This window comes from Jaculus jaculus, chromosome 11 (genome assembly GCF_020740685.1).
Source record: "Jaculus jaculus isolate mJacJac1 chromosome 11, mJacJac1.mat.Y.cur, whole genome shotgun sequence".
Lineage (NCBI taxonomy): Eukaryota > Metazoa > Chordata > Mammalia > Rodentia > Dipodidae > Jaculus > Jaculus jaculus.
In genome coordinates this window covers 66708679-66728311 of record NC_059112.1, presented here as the reverse complement: position 1 = coordinate 66728311, position 19633 = coordinate 66708679, and the positions used below count along the sequence as shown (strand labels likewise).

General features: G+C 37.3%; 1 protein-coding gene and 1 pseudogene across 1 annotated transcript in view; one reads left to right on the top strand and one right to left on the bottom strand.

Moving 5' to 3' along the window:
* The window catches only part of Rsrc1 (arginine and serine rich coiled-coil 1), a 454827-nt gene that overhangs the window by 326634 nt on the left and 108560 nt on the right, over positions 1-19633 (bottom strand). The gene's annotated exons all lie outside the window — the stretch shown is intronic.
* LOC101615992 lies at positions 14349-14759 on the top strand (annotated as a pseudogene).

The following is a 19633-nucleotide window of genomic DNA, read 5'->3' as shown; positions in this document are numbered from 1 at the left end:
AGACCAGAACTTAAAAATTTCCTACCCTAACTAAACAAACAAAAGAGTCAAGGAAACTACATTAAAATTTAAGATGTGATTTGTCCCCAGTTCCTTAACTAAATATCTTTCTGATAAATCATGCTAGAAAGTCTCTAGAGTACGAAAGCCAATATGGAGATGCATTATAAGCAAAGACCATTTGATAAAAAATGTGGAACTCTAGAACACACAATATATAAGCAATAAATGGACAGCAAGATGTCTTATTATACCAGATAAATGCTTTCAATATCTACAGAATAAGAAGAATAACTATAACATCACTACATAAAATGAATTACTCCCCTCCAAAACCAATTTTTCAAGTTTAATTGGCTAATAAGTTCTAAACACATGTAATCAAAACAAATACCTTAATATTTTGTCTTTCAAAAACAGCTACAGCACTTCAAATTGTCTCAAATTAGGTCTTACAAATAAAAATATTTACCATAAAACAAAACTGTAATTAAAATTAAATAATTACACATTGAATAAAAACCAGCAATGATTTCATATTAGAATGACACTGTAAACATGACTGGCCTAATTTTCCTCCCTAACAAAATCTAATTAAAAATATAATAACAAGAATTTTTTTTTTAAGGATTACACTCTGGGGGAAAAAAAGGACACTATGCAAAAGGAAGTGTTCTCTGTTGACTTGTTGGTAAAGGAAAATCAAAATCAAAATGTTAAAGTTTGGACTTCTAGAAAAACATGACTGTCTTGGTTAATATTAACTGGCTACTTGATTTGATTAAGAAATACCTAGCGTAATATGTACCTCTGGGTAGGTCTGTGAGGACATTTGAAAAGATTAACTAAGAGGGGAAGAATTTCCCTTAACTTGGGTGGCATCATCTCATAAGCAGGACACAGGAAAAGGAAAGGAAAAGGAAAAGGAAAAGGAAAAGGAAAAGGAAAAGGAAAAGGAAAAGGAAAAGGAAAAGACAACTAGCTGAGATGTTTACTATTTCCTGGCTATCATAAAATAGGCAGCTTTGCTCTGCCAAGCACTCTCTGCCATAATGGAGTGAGACTTCTGAAACCATGAGTCTTGGAAAGAGAATCAACTTAACCTCAGCCTTCTTAACTACAAAATACAAAATAACTTTAATTTCCTGAAATGCTCAAAGGGGGAAAATATGTGCTTCAACGTTTTAACTAGATGAACTGCCCTTAAAGAAATAAAACTACAGTATAAAAATCTAATGAATTAAGGTAGGCATGGTGGTGCATGCCTTTAATACCAGCACTCAGGAGGCAGAGGTTTGCTGTGAGTTCAAGGCCACCCTGAGAATACATTGTAAATTCCAGGCCAACCTGGGCTACAGTGAGACCTTACCCTGAAAAACCAAAAAATAAATAAATAAAAATAAAAATCTAATGAATTAAAGAAACAGAAGCTCAAAACAGACAAAAGGTGATTCTTCCAAAAGATGAACAAGTTGTTAAATCCTCACTTGGTGAAAGCAATAAAGAAAAATGGAAAGTATACAGATGAAGTAATAGGCTCTGTATTCAATGAAACTAACCAACTAGAAACACATCTAGATGTATGAAAAGGCTATTCCAGATGCTGGCAGCACAAGATTACAATCCTCACAGACAGTAAAAGTAGTAAGGAACTAAGGAATGTCCCCAGCTTGCTACCTTGAATAAGATCCAAAAAAGTAGGAAAAGGGAACTTAAAACCTGATGGGTTTACTGAGTTAAGGACCAGGAATACTACCTTAATGGAAGCCAAGATAGTAATCACTTGCAAGGTATTATACAAACAGGAGGAAAATGAACACAGAGAAATATAGAAATCTGTTCTAATCTATAAACATGTGAGGCAAAATTTCATAGGTGCAGACAAAAAAAGCAATGAAATCCCCAATTGTCATCTAGGGGAAGAAAGAGTGGTCCCACCAGCCAAATTAAAAATTCTGTCTACATAAGACACAGATACGTCAGTGTGAACACTGGAGCTATGTTTGCCTTACAGTAATCATCTATATCCACCTTAACAAATCCTGAAATCAAATATAACTGCATGATAAAATTTGATCATAGGCACTTAAGGATCTTCTATACTGTTTGATAATTTAATAGATGCTTAAATTTTTCCACTTAAAAGTTCAAGACAGAAAACAGGCTGGCATGGTAGTGCACATTTTTAATCCCAGCACTGTGGAGACAGTAGTAAGAGGGTGAGGTTGAGGCCACCCTGAGACTACATAAGGAATTCCAGGTCAGTCTGGGCTAGAGTGAGACCCTATCTTGAAAACAACAAAAACATTGAAATCTTACTTTAAATTTTATCTTACTGATAAATTTATTATTTGAAACTCATTATAAAAACCAGAATGGGAAGCCAGGTGTGGTGGTGATGCACACCTTTAATCCCAGCACTGGGGAGGCAGAGGTAGGAGAATTGCCATGAGTTCAAGGCCACCCAGACACTACACAGTGAATTCCAGGTCAGGTCAGCCTGAGCTACAGTGAGACCCTACATCAAAAACAAAACAAAAAACAAACAAAAATAAAACCAAATACATCCATCCATCCATCCATCCATCCATCCATCCATCCATCCATACATACATACATACATACATACATTCAAACCACAATGGGGTACGGTGTAGCTCATAGGTACATCACTCAACTTGCAGGGCTGAATGCTCAGCTCCTGAAAGAAGGGAAAGGGAGAGAAGGAGGAAGAAAAAGAGAAAGGGAAAGAAACAAAAGATCAGGAAAACAAAGAATAGGTCTAACTCTGGCTAACTTCAGGCTGACCTAAAACTCACTCTCAAACTCAGGCTGGCCTCAAACTCGAGGTGATTCTCCACCTCAGCCTCCTCAGTGCTGAGATTAAAGATGTGTGCCCATTCTCCAGAGTATTTAAACAATCTGTGTATATTATCCTGTTCTTGGTGTTTTTAAGTTGCCTTCCCCATGTTAGCAAAAGTTGTTTGTTTTGGTTTAATTTTATATTGAGAAAAACTGAACTCTACAAAGTTCAAAGGTCACAGAAACAAGTAATAAAACAAACCTGAAACCAGGTTTATCCACATCCATTGAACTATAACACGGTTCCTGTGAGAACTACCTGCAGGATCATTTTTAAATAAAATCCATAAAACAGAAAACAAAATTCCATACACTTTTCTAAAATGTTATCAAAAGATTTAACTGTATTTTATTGTATGCTGATTTAATTAAGTACTGGGAGTCTCATCATTCTCAATGCCAATAATTATCTCCAGTCTTTCCATCTTTAAATTAGGATACTAAAAGGTAGATTGGGAAGAGGAAATAAAAAAGAAAAGAGAAATATAGAATGCCAATGCTTCCCCACTAAAAAACACATAACCCACCCACCAAGCCAAAGGTTAAGTCATTTAGTCAAGTTCAAAGATCTTCAAAGACTTCTTAGATCCAGATAAGCCCATATGTTACCAAAATTCTGCAAAATGCTATTACTTTCCAATCTGCTCCTCATGTTTAAGACACAGAACACACAGATGCTGGGCAGCACTCATCAGTCCTCCTAAATTCTCACACCAGATCATCAAGGTCCACCAATATCTTTCCTATCGAAAAATTCAAAGAATACCTTTATTCTATCACTGCCTCTCTCACTTGTTAAATCTGAAAGTAACAATAAAAGACCATTCAGTTACTGTACAATAAGTGTTAATTTGCTAATTTCTTCACAGGTAATCAATTAAAATGTAAAATATTGGATAAAATTAGTTGCACTAAATTTAACAGCTGCTCCATAAGCATAATTAGTTTCACAAGGGCCATATGTATTCTGAACAGAGACAGAGTTGAAACAAATAAGACAGATTTTAAACAAGTTTGAGAAAATCTGCATTTAATTAGCAGGTGGGCACTACAACTGCATAACGTTTTTATACATTTATATTTATGAAGTGACAGAAGATCTAAAGGCTTTTTAAAACAGCGTTTATTGTTTGAATGGGAACTGTTTTGCTGCATGCTAAAGTGATTTAAATCCTTATAGCTTTGCTTTGAAAAAATCATAAATGGTGAAAGAAAACATGTGGAAAACTGTAAAACTAGAAAGAATTTGCGACAAAAAACAGATACACATACCATAACTAAAAGGAAACTACACTTAATTAAATGTATGCTACATCTGGAATATCAGCCTAATAAAATGTGAAACTATTAATTTTCATTGTTCTAAAGGAAATGAGGTCAGTGTCATTTAATAATGCCTCCAATTACACTGGCCTAACTCCTTGGACTGTATGTTCTAGACATCATTTAATCTTAAAATGCTACATACTTACAATAGCCTTATGTTAAACTTAAATAAAAGGATTTAAATTATAAAAGGGTAAAAGAATAAAATCAGAAAATGAATTTGTTTAGCAGCTGGTAGCTACCAGCACTACCTTTTAAACAGCTTTTGGGTGACATTCATGGATGTCTATAAAGTTTCAGATCACACTTGCTAGCTCTTATTAGCACCAAAATCACTTTAAACATAGTAGGAAACATAATTTTAAAATTTAAAGTAACATTTACCTCACCAACACCTTAATTGGTTGGTCATATTTATTATAAAAATATATAAGCATTATTAATGTTTATATAACTTATTATTGATGTTATATATATTATTGATATTATGTAAACATTATTAATGTACATATTATATACATATGTTATTTATCAAAGGCAAAATGTTTAAAGGACACTTTAACAGAGCAGTAACTTTTGTAGGAGAAAATGACAATTTTCTAAAATAGAATAATGAAGACAGTTTCTTCAATGTTTGGAGTGAAAAATAAAGAGTAAACTAGTGCCTTGAAAGTTAACTTTATTTGCCATGTGTAAAAGCTAAACTTATACATGAAAATTTTTCTGTTCGTGGAATTAATGAAACCAAAAAATATTTAAAATAATAAACATACAATACTCTGATAACATATTTGTAACTAACATTAGTAATTACTTCATATGCAAAAATAAAGAGACAATTCCCCCTCCCAAACAATTTATATTTTTTCATCAAAATTCCTTTTTAAGACTTCCTTTTTCTTGCTGTTATCATTGTTTTCAAGGTAGGGTCTTAGCCCAGGCTGACATGAAACCCATTCTGTAGTTCCAGTGTGGCCTCTCAAATTCATGGCAAATCTCCTTAACTCGCCTCCCAAGGAAGGCTTCCTTTGTCATGGATGTTAAAGGCAAAAATAACAATAGTATCTCTTAGTTATAAGAAAGTTGCAGTTATAAAACTGCAAGAAAACTTTAAGATACTAAATAGTTCAGTTTTAAAGAAGCGTCCTTCAAAATTATCTTTGTGTAACTTCACAGTAATATCAGCAAGATTTTATACTGCAACTATGTAATAATACATAAGAAACATGCAGATTGAACAGTTACTAATTAGAGTGCTATTTGGCCTTTAAGTAAGATTTCTAATTACTTTGCTTTGCTTGTAAGTTTGTTTTATTAGTGTTCTTCCAAATCTATGAAGAGCTCTAAATTGCTTAGATAAGTATTTTAGTTGCCCAACAAAGGTTTTAATGATAATTTGAAACAAAATAGACAAAGTGAGACATGAAAAAGTTCAATAGTCAACATATTTTATAAATAAAATCACAACATGGTATCTGAAAGTATTTTTATATATTTCTTAGATTGTATTGTTCAGGTACAAAAGAAAAGGATAATGGAAATAAAAATATATTAGTATAGTTCTTGACTTGGTGCAAGTACTTTTAAAATACTTCTTGGTTCTTAGATTGCTTTCCCTAAACCATATAGTAGGAAGCACAAAGAATTTTAAAAGGAAAAAAGGCAGTGCCTTTAAGGTTTTGTTCTATGATGCTAAAAGCACACGGACAAGTAACAGTGCATTGAAATTTTTAAATCCTACCTTTTTCTGGTTTTCAAGCTTAATTTTTACCCAGCAAAATTTCAGAGTGAATGAATAAAGGTACTCATAAATTCAAGTTCAAGACCCAGCATAAATAAAAGAATAGGAATATCAACAAGAAGATGACACTAAAAATGAGAAATCGGACTAGAGAGATGGCTTAGCAGTTAAGTGCTTGCATGTAGAAGCCTAAGGACCCGGTTCAAGGCTCAATTCCCCAGGACCCACATTAGCCAGATGCACAAGAGGGCGCATGCATCTGGAGTTCGTTTGCAGTGGCTGGAGGCCCTGGCGTGCCCATTCTCTCTCCCTCCCTCCCTCCCTCCCTCCCTCTCTTTCTCTCTCTCTCTGTCACTCACAAATAAATAAATAAAAATGATTTAAAAAATGAGAAATCACTAAAAGATACCATGTGTGACTGTGTATCAATAAGCCAAAAGAAATCTTTAGGATTATATTCATTCATTCATTCATTCATTCATTCATTTTGCTTTCTTTTTTTTTTTTTTTTTTTTTTTTTTTTTCATGGTCTCACTCCAGTCCAAGATGACCTGGAAATCACTCTGTAAATGCAAGCTGGCCTTGAACTCACAGTGATGTACCTCAGCCTCCCAACTACTGGGACTAAAGGCACGTGCCACACCCTAACTTTAGGCTTATATTTAAACTTTAAAATCTGTTTTATTTGAATGGGCAACTCATAGCTTTGTCATTGTCGATATTCACATCTGTTTAGAAACTAGCTTCTAAGACTCACCATTGGTTGGATATAGACACAGACAGAGAAACAAAGCTGTTATTTGTGCTACCTGATAAAATGACTTCTTTGTATTTAAATGTTCCCTGCGTGCTTTTTGGTATGGTGCCAATAATTAAAAATTGCCTCGGGCTGGCTGTGGTGGCGCATGCCTTTAATCCCAGCACTCGGGAGGCAGAGGTAGGAGGATTGCCATAAGTTCAAGACCACCCTGAGAATACATAGTTAATTCCAGGTCACCCTGAGCCAGAGAGACACCATACTTTAAAAAATAAAATAAAAAATTGTCTCTTAGCTTCAGTGTTAGGGCTGACTTAAAGACATGTTTGAAATAAAATGAACTGTAGTGCCATTTTATAGAAAGTTTAGAAATTATAAAATTCTTAAAGCTTTAAAAAAAAAAAAACTCTGTAGAAAATCTCACCAGTAGAATGGATGAAGGAGAGGACAGAATATCTAAGCTAGAAGACCAGGTGGCAGATCTAATACAGTCCAACAAAGAGAAAGACAAACTAATAGAAAAGTATGAATGGGAATTTCAAGATATTCGGGACACTATGAAAGGAACAAACATAAGAATTCGGGGCATAGTAGAAGGAGAAGAATTTCACTCCAAAGGCATAGTAGGCATCTCCAACAAAATCATAGAAGAAAAGTTCCCCTAAATTGGGAGGTGCCAATGCAGATACAGGAAGCCTTTAGAACACCAGCAAGACAAAACCTGGAAAGAACCTCTCCTCACCATATTATAATCAAACTAAAAAACACACAATCCCAAGAAAAAATATTGAAAGCAGTTAGAGAGAAAAATCAAGTTACCTACAAAGGCAAGCCCATCAGGATTACAGCAGATTACTCACCACAAAATTTAGAAGCCAGAAGGGCTTGGAGTGATGTATTCCAAATTTTGAAAGATAACTGTCAACCAAGGTTACCTTATCCTGCAAAGCCATCCATTCAAACAGACGGAGAAATAAGGACATTCCATGACAAAAGCAGGCTAAAGGACTATTTGAAGACAAAACCAGCTCTACAGAAAATACTTGAAAGAACCCTCCATGCCAAAGAGAAGGAAAACCACACAAATAATGAACCTGGAAAAACAAACAATACTCAAAATACTACTTAACACAGGAGAGCAACGACAGAAACAGAACCAAAAAAAAAAAAAAAAGGAAACATACATACACACCTTTCAATTGTATCTCTTAATATCAATGTCCTCAATGCCCCAACCAAAAGGCATAGGTTTATAGACTGGGATAAAAGGAAGGATCCTACAATTTGTTGTCTCCAAGAAACTCACCTTTCTACAAAGGATGGACATTACCTTAGGGTGAAAGGCTGGAAAACGGTGCTTCAAGCAAACGGGCCTAGAAAACAAGCAGGTTGCTATCCTAATACCTGACAAGGTAGACTTCAGTCCAACCTTAGTCAAGATAGATAAGGAAGATCACGTTATATTGATTAAGGGCACACTCCAACAGGAGGACATTACAATCCTAAACATATATGCACCTAACATGGGGACTCCCAAATTTATCAAACAAATGCTATTGGAACTAAGGTCACAGATAACACCAACAGTGGTAGTGGGGGACTTCAACACCCCACTCTCATCAACAGACAGGTCACTCCGGGAAAAAAATAAACAGAGAAGCATCTTGACTAAATGAGGTCATAGAAGGAATGGACCTAACAGATATCTACAAGACGTTTTATCCAAATGCTGCAGAATATTCATTCTTTTCAGCAGCACATGGAATATTCTCTAAAATAGACCATATATTGGGACACAAAGCAAATCTTAACAAATACAGGAAAACTGAAATACTGCCTACCATTCTATCTGACCACAGTGGAATCAAACTACAAATCAATAGCAAGAAAAGCTATAGAGCATACACAAAATCATGGAAACTAAACAATTCACTACTAAATGATAAATGGGGTCAAGAAAGAAATCACGATGGAAATCAAACAATTCACAGAGTCAAATGATAATGAGAAAACAACATAACAAAATCTCTGGGGCACAATGAAGGCAGTTCTAAGAGGTGAATTTATAGCTTTAAGTGCCTAGATTAAGAAATTGGAAAGGTGGCAAGTAAATGACCTAATGCTTCACCTTAAAGCCTTGGAAAAAGAAGAACAAGGCAAACCAGAAATCAGTAGATGGGAAGAAATAATAAAGATTAGGGCAGAAATTAATGAAATAGAAACAAACAAACAAAAATACAAAGAATCAATGAAACAGATAATTCTTTGAAAGAATAAACAAGATTGATAAACCCTTAGCAAATCTGAATAAAAGAAAGAGAGAAGAGACACAAACTAATAAAATTAGAGTTGCAAAAGGCAACATCACAACAGATGCCAGAGAAATTCACAAAACCATAGGGACATACTATAAAAGCATATACTCCACAAAGTATGAAAATCTGAAAGAAATGGATGATTTCCTTGATTTATATGACCTACCTAAATTAAATCAAGATGAGATTAATCACTTAAATAGACCTATAACAAGTATAGAGATCCGAGCAGTTATCAAAAATCTCCCAAATAAAAAAAGTCCAGGCCCAGATGGATTCACTGCTGAATTTTATCAGACCTTCAGGGAAGAACTAATGCCATTGCTTCTTAAGGTTTTCCATAAAATAGAAAAAGAAGGAATCCTATCAAACACCTTCTAAGAAGAGAGCATCACCCTTATACCATAACCAGGCAAAGATAGGACAAAAAAAGAAAATTATAGACCAATCTCCCTCATGAACATAGATTCAAAAATTCTCAACAAAATATTGGCAAACAGAATACAAGAATATATCAGATAGGTAATTCACCCAGAACAAGTAGGCTTTATGCCAGTGATACAGGGATGGTTCAACATATGCAAAACAATAAATGTAATACATTATATAAATGGACTGAAGGACAAGAATCATATGACCATCTCATTAGATGCAGAAAAAGCATATGACAAAGTTCAATATCCCTACATGATAAAAGTCCTACAGAGACTAGGAATAGAAGGATCATACCTCAAAATAATAAAGGCTATTTATGACAAGCCTACAGCCAACATGTTACTAAACAGGGAAAAACTGGAAGCTTTTCCACTAAAATGAAGAACAAGCCAAGAATGTCCACTGCCCCCACTTTTATTTAACGTAGTATTGGAAGTCTTAGCCATAGCAATAAGGCATGAGACACACATAAAAGGGGTACAAATTGGAAAGGAAGAGATCAACAAGTTATCATTATTTGCAGATGACATGATTCTATATATAAAGGACCCTAAAAATGCTACCAGCAAACTGTTAGAGCTGATAAATACCTACAGACATGTAGCAGGATACAAAATAAATACACAGAAATCAGTAGCCTTCCTATATACTAACAACAAACACACAGAGAATGAAATCAGAGAATCACTCCCATTCACAATTGCATCAAAAAAAAAAACAACAACAATGTACCTTGGAATAAACCTAACCAAGGAAGTAAAGGATCTCTACAATGAAAACTATAAAACACTCAAGCGAAAAATTGCAGAGGACACTAGGAAATGGAAAAATATCCCTTGTTCCTGGATTGGAAGAATCAATACTGTGAAAATGGCAATCTTACCAAAAGCAATCTACACATTTAATGCAATCCCTATCAAAATTCCAAAGGCATTCTACACGTAAATAGAAAAAAACAATCCAAAAATTCATTTGGAACCACAAAAAACCTCAAATATCTAAAATAATACTGAGCAACACAAATGAGGCCGGTGGTATCACCACACCGGATTTTAACCTATACTACAGAGCCATAATAACAAAAACAGCATGGTACTGGCACAAAAGCAGACACACAGATCAATGGAACAGAATAGAGGACCCAGAGGCAAGTCCAGGTAGCTATGGCCATCTTATATTTGATAAAAATGCCAAAAATACTCACTGGAGAAAAAACAGCCTCTTCAGCAAACAGTGCTGGGAAAACTGGATATTTATGTGTAGAAAGAAAGATAATAGACTCCTCTCTCTCCATGCACAAGAATTAAGTCCAAATGGATTAAAGACCTTAACATCAGACCTGGAACTGTGAAACTGCTAGAGGAAAAATTAGGGGAAACCCTTCAACATATTGGTCTTGGCAAACACTTACTGAATATAAACCCAATTGCTCAGGCAATAAAGCCACAGATTAACTGTTGGGACCTCATGAAATTACAAAAATTTTGTACAGCCAAGGACACTGTGAATAAAGCAAAGAGGCAACCTACAGAATGGGAAAAAATCCTTGCCAGCAACACATCTGATAGAGGATAAATATCTAGGATATACAAAGAACTCAAAAAATTTAATAATAAGAAATCAAGCAAGCCAATTAAAAAATGGGCTATGGAACTAAATAGAGAGTTCTAAAAAGAAAAAATACAGATAGTTTATAAGCATCTAAAAAAATGTTCTACATCCCTAGTCAACAGGGAAATGCAAAGTAAAACTACATTGAGATTCCATCTCACTCCTATCAGATTGGCTACCATCATGAAAACAAATGACCTAAGTGCTGGGGAGGATGTGGAAAAACAGGAACCCTTCTACACTGTTGGTGGGAATGCAATCTGGCCCAGCCATTATAGAAATCAGTACGGAGGTTCTTAAGACAGCTAAAAATAGATCTACCATATGGCCCAGCTATAGCACTCCTAGGCATATATCCTAAAGACTAATGTCATTTCCTTAGAAGTACGTACTCTACCATGTTTATTGCTGCTCAGTTCACAATAGCTGGGAAATGGAACCAGCCTAGATGTCCCTCAACTGATGAATGGATAATGAAGATATGGCACATTTATACATTGGAGTTCTACTCAGCAGTAAAGAAAAATAAAGTTATGAAATTTGCGGTAAAATGGATGGATCTGGAAAGGATTATACTAAGTGAGGTAACTCAGGCCCAGAAAGCCAAGAGTCACATGTTCTCTCTCATATGTAGATCCTAGCTACAGATGACTGGGCTTCTGTGTGAGAAGGAAAAAACTCAGTAGCAGAGGCCAGTAAGCTAGAAAAGAGATAGAAAGGGAAGAGGAAGGAAGGAGGGTGGTATTTAATAGGATGGTACTGTATATATGTAAGTAGAAGAATAGATTAATGGGTATGAAAAGGCCCCAAATGAGGTTTGGGGTAGAGATTGAGTTAAGGAAAGGTGGAGGGACATCTAATCAAAAGCTAAGAGAACATAAATAAACCATATGTAATCCTACTTTTTTGGACAATGGAACACTCAGGAGCCATAGATTGTTGCTAGACAATTTTCAGTGCCAGGGATGAGCTATCTTCTAGTGAGTTGTTGACCAGGGAGGTCCCTGAGGCCCCCCAAACATAATAGGTTATTGCCGAGGCCCTTGGTGTCCCATGAGGAATAAATGGTAAGACCATATTGCTGAAGACTCCATATACTTGGGCTGCAAGGCTACTGAGAACTCTTGCTGGATGTGAGCTGACAACCTCTCCATGAAGACCAGCTGACAGAAAGCTGGAAGAAGCCATTGCATGCAGTTCAATGAGAAATAGAAATCACCAGTGAAGATAATCATCAGTGGACACTGCAAACTTTATATTTGGCCAGCCAGGCCAAATGAGCTAACAGGTACAATAGTGGCACATCTGTTATGGGAGAAAACCAACTGCCCTCTAATTGAACTGGAGGCCTGCTCCATGGGAAAGGAATGCATCCCTGATTCTGAAAACTTAAAACAAGGGTAGTCAGGAGCCCTAGGGGTGTAATGTCTGCTGTTGTCTGGCTAAATGTATATACTATGCTTATCAAACTGCCCAGTAAGCACTTCTGTTAATGTTCACACCTTATGATAATACTACTCTCACTTTTGGTAGAGAACCTTCTCTTTTCAGATGGCAGTGACCTTGGGACAACTCAGAAGGTATCATGGTGATGGAAAGAAATGACCACAGTGCTCAGTACTGCAATATCTCTATCGCACCTATCTCTATCCAAGGCTCAGGGTCTAATGTGGAAGAGGTGGCAGAAAGAATGTATGAGCAAAAGGAAGGGCAGGACTCCATACAACATGCTCATTCCACATACAAAATGGCCTGGATATCCATGACCTCACAGTGCCTGACACTACCTGCATAAGACCATCATAAGAGGAGGAAAAGATCATGACATCAAAAGTAAAAGACAGACTGACTGAAATGGGCAGGGGGTATGATAGAGAGTGGAATTTGAAAGGGGTAAGTGGAGGGAGGGTGAGTATTACCATGGGGTATTTTTTATAATCATGGAAGTTGTTAATAAAAAAAATTTTAAGAAAGGAACGGGAAAGGGAGAGGGAGAGGGAGAAGGAGAAGGAGAAGAAGGAGGAAAGGCAAGCTTTGTTGAGGAAACAGCAGGCCCATTTGCTTGAGTGAACTGCAGAATCTGAGTTTGGAATGAAGAGGTGGATGGCAGGTGGGACCCACACAAAATAAACCTACCAAATAGATATTAGTCTTTAGGGCCTGATCCAGTAGGAAATTTACAAATTAAATCTCTCTTCTCTTCTTTTTCCTGGAGGGATATTTTTATTTGAACCTTCCTGAGATACATGAGCAGTTATATTTTATTGCTAAGAGGAATAAAGCCCACTAGAATGCAATGCAAACAGTGGAGCTTTAAGCATAGTTACAGATAGATGTTGGCAATATTTAGCAACTAGAAAAAAACTAAAATCTACCTAAAATGAATTCATGGCTCAGGGAAATTTGTGGAAGAAGGGGCAGAAAGATTGTTAGCACCACACACTGGGTCATTATGCACAGAGATATTACCTCTTCCCCATAAGTGATGGCTAACCCCACAATACACAACCCACAATCCCCAGTGAGGAGAGTCCCTGTGGAGGGGGGAGCACAGGGAGGAAGCTAACGATGGTACCAATATGGCTGTATACACACAGTACACATAACTAATTTAAAAAACTGCCTTTGTTTCTGTTAAAAATAAATATAACATGAAAAAGCATTTTAAAAAAATGTTCAATAGCAAAAATAATTTAAATATAATATAGCAGGAAGGGAGGGAGGATGTCACCTAAACCATACACTGTGAAGGATGAAAAGTGGATCACTGACAGAGTATTACCCTATTAGTTATAAGGTCTGGAGTTTCATGGCACGCACGCAGGCAAGCACACAAGCCTGAAAATTATAATTTCTATAAAAAGTTAGCCCAAAATGAATCATGAAATTCAAGATATAACATAAGCTATCAAATCTTTAAAACAAAACAGGAAAGCAGCTTCAAAATCCAGAGTTCTTAGAGTGAGTATGCGTGGCGGGGTCCCGGTCTCGGGAATCGGGCTCCATCCTCCCGCGGCCCTGTGCTGGCCTGCGTGTCGGGTTATGTTTTGAGCTGGCCGAAGGCTCTGCGTTCCGGGGAGATGGGACCTGCGCTGCACGAAGCTCCCGGGGCCCTGGCCGGGAGAGCAGCCAGGCTCGCGAACGGGTCCGGGTCGAGGGCATCTGAGGGGCGCGAGTGCGTGGAGGGCGCAGGGTGGCCGGCGCGGCCAGAGACTGCAGCCGGCCGCCACGCTCGGGAAGGGAGGACTGGACTGGGCCTTTCCCGCGGCTTGCTTAGAGCCTCATTGTCGCCTGCATTTAGATGGCTCCCGCCAAGAAGGGTGGCGAGAAGAAGAAGGGCCGTTCTGCCATCAACGAGGTGGTGACCTGAGAGTACACCATCAACATTCACAAGCGCATCCATGGGGTGGGCTTCAAGAAGCGGGCTCCTCGGGCCCTCAAAGAGATCCGGAAGTTTGCCATGAAGGAGATGGGGACTCCAGATGTGCGCATTGATACCAGGCTCAACAAAGCCGTCTGGGCCAAGGGAATAAGGAATGTCCCATATCGTATCCGTGTACGGTTGTCTAGGAAACGAAATGAGGATGAAGATTCACCAAATAAGCTTTATACTTTGGTGACCTATGTCCCTGTTACCACATTCAAAAATCTACAGACTGTCAACGTGGATGAGAACTAACTTCTTGAGTGTAAAAATAAAGTTATAAAAGTTTTCAAAAAAAAAAAAAATCCAGAGTTCTTAAACTGAAACCAAAAGCATAATTCACAAAAGGAAAATGTGACAAAACTGGAACTTAAGTTTAAATTTTGTTCTATGAAGACCTTGTCAAGAGAGCTACAGAAATGTCTCAGTAATTACAAGGCACTTGCTTGCAAAGCACACTGGTCTGGGTTTGATTCCCCAGTACCCACATATATCCAGATACACAAAGTGGTGCATACATCTAGAGTTTGTTTGCCATAGCAAGATGTCCAGAGATACCCATATTCTCTCTTTCCTTGCAAAAAAATGAATAAATAAATGAAAATATATTGGAAAAAGAAAGACACTGCAAGGAGAATGAAAAGATAGTTAGAAATGGAGATAAGATACTTTCTAACCATGTAGCTGACAACCAACCAGTATCTAGAATTTTAGATAAAGAATCATCAGGGGAAATGGTACAGCATGCCTATAGTTCCATGCTACTCAGGATAACTCATAAAGATTGCTTGAGCCTAGTTCAGGGCTAGCCTGGACAACATAGAGACTGGAAACATAAATAAAACATAAATTTATTTTTTAAACTTCCAAAGCTCAATAATTTTTTAAAAGCAAGCAATTCAAAGAAATTAGGAAAAATGTATGAAGACATTTCACCAAGAAACTATACAGACTAGCAAACGAGTACAAGAAAAGGTGTTCAACACCAGTAGCCATTTAAAAGTACAAGTTAAGATACAGTGATATTTCACCACACAACTATTAGAAAAGCTAAAACTAAAAGCAGCAACATCAAATGGCATGGACTGAGAATAAGGAATAATTCAAATAGAGATGGCAGAAATGCCTTATCATATAGCTATTCTGTAAAAGATTGGCCATTTCTTACAAAATTAAAATGTAACTACTATGACTTAATGAGTGTACTACGGTATTTACCCCACATACACAAAACTTAAGTTCATATAAAAACTATAAACAAACTTTCACCCAAGTTAAAAATGAGGTATAGGAAAAAGAGAAGTAGGTGTGGGTATAACAAGGCAAAATGAAGAATCCTTGTAGTAATAACAGATGCTCTATAATGACTGAACCAATATTACTATTCTGAATCTCATATTATACCATAGTTTTGGGTAGTAACAATGCCAGTGACAAAAACTGAGGAAAGAGTCAATGGTATGTTTCTGAATTTTGTGGATTTCCAATTATCTCAAAAAAGTTCATTTCACAAAAGTATGACCCTTTATTCTGAAGAAGCTAACCAATTCAATAAACAACCATGATAAAACAATGAAAGGCAAGTAGAAATAAAATGGTATTTACATGTAGCTAGTTATATTAGTCAAGATTCTCTAGAGAAACAGAACCTACAGATCTCTGTGGGAGATTGGGGGCAGGAGGTTATGTGGTGGCTTAAATGTAAATTGTCTCCCATAGCCTCAAGTGTTCAGAATGATGTCTCCTACTTAGACCCAGCTGGTGTAGCCTTTGGGAGGTAGAACCTTGCAGGAGGAGATATGTCACTAACAGCAGACCTTGAAGTTTATTAGATAAACTCATGGGTGTTCAAAGCTAGCTCACTCTGCCACAATTGAAAGATATGAGGGAGTGACAGATGGTTTAGCAGTTAAGACATTTGTCTACAAAGCCAAAGGACCCAGGTTCGATTCCCTAGGACCCACGTAAGCCACATGCACAAGGGGGCACGTGGATCTGGATTTCATTTGCAATAGCTGAAGTACCGGCATACCCATTCTCTAGAGAGTTAGTTCATCACAGGTCCCAAACATAGGTCATGGAACTAATGGATATAATATTAGCCCGCTTATTTTCTCATTGGTCCAAACTTTCCACAGTATGTCTAATTCCTCCATTTTGAAATGAGAATGTTTATACTACTATGTGTAAGAAGTATGTAATTTTAAAGTAAAAGAAATATATAGCTTGAGTTTTGATTTTACAGGCTCATAATTAAGAGACTATTCTCTGATCAAACTTTGGATTTGGAAGTCGTAAACGGTGCAAGAATTGGTAAAGACTATGGGGACTTTTGAAGTTGGTCTGGATGCATTTTGCATCATGAGATAATGATAAGTTTATGGGAACCATGAGCAAAAGGTGGTGATTTTAATGTGAAATGTTGGGATATGAAAAATGGCTTAGTGATTAGATATTTGCTTACAAATCTTGATGGTCTACATTCAAGTACACAGTACCCACATAAAGTCATATGCACAAAGTGGCACATGCAACTAGATTTGGTTTGCAATGTAAAGAGCTCTTGCACACCCATGCACTCCCTCTCTCCCTTTGTGAAAGAAAGGAAGGAAGGAAGAGAGAGAGAAAAAAGAGAGAGAGAGAGGGAGGGAAGGAGGGAGAGAGGAAAGGAGAGAGAAAGAGAGAGAGAGAGAAAGAGAAAGAAAATCATTTACTGGACATGATATTTCCTCCATAGCTCCACGTTTGGGATTAAGCCTCATAATAAATCACCAACTGATGGGGACTTGCTGAAAGAAGTGTGTTATTGGGAGTGGACCTTAAAGTTTATTAGCTCAGCTCCAAGACCAGTACTTGGACTATTTCCATTCATATATCTGACAAGATGTAAGCCAGTTTCCTGCCTATGCTATTCTTTCTGTGCCATGATGAAACTTTCCCTCAAAATTATGAGCCAAAATAAACCCATTCTTACCAAAAGAGGCTTCTGGTTGGGTACAAATAAGGGAAGTGTTACACTGGCCTTACCAACAGCTTTAGGTTGCTGGAATGAATTCCAAACCAGTCACAGTTTATAGGAGGAATGGAATTTATTTGAAGCTTGCAGATCAAGGAGAACTTTCATAAGGGTGGAAGAAGCTGGCCCCCTTTCACAAGTCCATGCAAACAAAGAAAAGCAACCACCACCATAAGCAAGCATACTCCAGGAACTCTGAGTCATAAATATGCACTGTGCATATTTCTGCTGGAATTCAGATCCACCCCCAAAGACACCTGAGAGCTGGATCCTAGGATCTGCCCAGTGACACTTCCTTCAAGCAGGCAGCTGGAGATCTAAGTTACAAGCTTTAGTAATACTGAATCTGTTGGAGGACATCTATTCAAACTGCAAAAACTGGTGCACTTGGAAAATGCCAATGGGTTGAAATGAAAAAATTAACTCAAAACCACAAAAGAATTAAGTAAGATTAGCACAATATGGAAGTCAAAGTATAAAATACTTTAGAATATTTTATATATTATAGTTTATGTATACAGAGTTTAAAAGTATATAGAAAATATAAAAAATAAAGCATCATATTATGAAATAACCAGGAAAACCATACAATGGATTAAAAAAAAAAAACTCATTACAACTGGTTGTGGTAGTGCATGCCTTTAATCCCAGCACTCAGGAGGCAAAGGTAGGAGGATTACCGTGCGTTCAAGGCTACAATGAGACTACATAGTGAATTCCTGGTCAGTCTGAGCTAGAATGAGACCCTACAGTGAAAAAAAGAAAAAAAGAACACAAAACACTAGAGAAGATAGGGCTGGAGGGACCCTCTCTAAACATAATAAAGATAATATAAAACAGACCTAAAGCCTGTATCACACTAAATGGAGGAAAAAAAAAAACTTAATTATTCCCCTTAAAGTCTGGAACTATGCAGGGATGCCCATTCTCATCACTGCATTTCAATGTAGTACTTGAAGTCTCAGCTGAAGCAGGAAGATAAGAGAAAGAATAAACGGGATACACATTGGGAAGGAAGAAATCAAACTAGTCCTATTCACATATAAAATGATTATATATGTAAGAGATATAAATAACACCACCAAATCACTCCTAGAACTGTACATGCTTTCAACAAAGTGGTACACAAAAGTCACTAACCTGGACTTCTGGTTAAGACAGCAACATAGTAGCCACAACAAAGCAGCCTAGGGAGGTAAATAAACAGAAAAACTGAAAAATACACTCTTTAACTGAAAAGTGAAGGTATGTAAGTTATTACCAACCACAGCAGAGAAACCAAGATCTTCCAGAAAGGAGGAAACCAGAGATAATTCTGCTTCAGCACTGTGGTAGTTTGAATAGATGACCCCAATATAGTCAGTGTTTTATTAGTTTGTAGTTTCCATCTGCAGCTACCTGGCTGGAGGTAGTGTCACTGGTGTCTTAAGGTGTGGTGGTGGGATTAAGATACCAATGTAAAGATATGCAAAATGTGCCTAGCTGGAATTCCTGAAGTATGCTGATCTGTGTGGCTTTTGATTTTTTGACTTGTGCTTCTCTCTCACTGCTTGGCCTCTTGAAAGCAGGCCAGCTTCTTCTGCCAGTCTGGAAGTTCATCTCAGTGAACCTGAAGCTGTCTGCTACAGGCAACGATGGCCCTGATCCACACTCTCATATGCCTGCCTGCTGGCCCAGCCAGCAGTGCAGGCCTGCAGAAGCAGAAGCAAGGTTAAGGGATTTTTCACTCAAATAAATAGGCTTCCTTACAAAGTCAAGAAACTTGAAGGAGAAGACAGCAGAGACTAGCTGAGCAGCTTCAGTACACTCTAGGCAACATGTACAGATGCCCATCCCCCAAGCATCCAGGCCATGAACCTCTGAAGAACTCATTCATTCCAGGTTTCCCAGAACCGAGAGAGAGGAAGGTAGACACTCAGCATTGGCAAGATTGGAAGGCATCTCAAAAGATAACAGGGCCTACTTACACAAAGCAAGATCCACAGGCCTGCACTGGAAATGCTAATCTCACTTTCCATGTTAAAGGTTATGTACTACATTTGAATGACATACTCTTGGTTGGCTTTTCCAGTCCCAAATAAGCTGTATTTTGGTGTTGACCAATGTTGCCTTCGACATTCCTTGATTTTCAGGGCCTTTGCCTATT